Source organism: Dipodomys ordii, unplaced genomic scaffold (assembly GCF_000151885.1).
Source record: "Dipodomys ordii isolate 6190 unplaced genomic scaffold, Dord_2.0 Scaffold13, whole genome shotgun sequence".
Taxonomy (NCBI): domain Eukaryota; kingdom Metazoa; phylum Chordata; class Mammalia; order Rodentia; family Heteromyidae; genus Dipodomys; species Dipodomys ordii.
Window position 1 is genome coordinate 14,687,577 of NW_012267229.1, and position 629 is coordinate 14,688,205.

Genomic DNA, 629 nt, shown 5'->3' on the forward strand with positions numbered 1-629 from the left:
TAGTAGGCCCTCCACAAGCAGCCATGGCACATGACTGAAAATGAGTAAGAGACTATGTGGATGGGGGAAGGACATAAATTGAGGGAGAGCTTGAAGGTTCCTCCAAGAGGCTGGGTCAGGAGGGGCTGCCATGGGTATTAGGGTTTTTATTAGTGACGGAGATGGTGCCCCAGAGATTCAAGAAGGGGTAAAATGGAGACCCCCCCTGAGAGGTGAACTGGGGGGTGAAGCAGCAACCATGGGGGAATCCAAGAGATGGGAGACACAGTCACCTGAGGGAGGACACAGTTGGGGTTCCTGTGACAGCTGGGTGGGTCCGGTTGAGGCAGGGGTTCAAATTGAGAGACTGGGGTGTACTGTGTGTGCGGCAGGGTGGGTGCTGCGCGTCTGGGGTGCGGTGTGTCACGTGCATTGGGAGTGGGAATGGGCTCAGGTCCCGCGAGGGGAGGAATGGGGGTTCAGATAAAGATGGGGAGGTCCTGTTTGCGCGGCAGCTGTGGGTCTGTGGAGCTGGAGGCTCAGAGGAGTTGGGGTGGGGGTCCCTAAGCGCCAGTGAACGGGTCGCAGAGAGCCCAGGAATGGCAGGGGGTCCCGCGAGCTGAGGCTGTTTCAGGGCGGGGGGCGCGGCG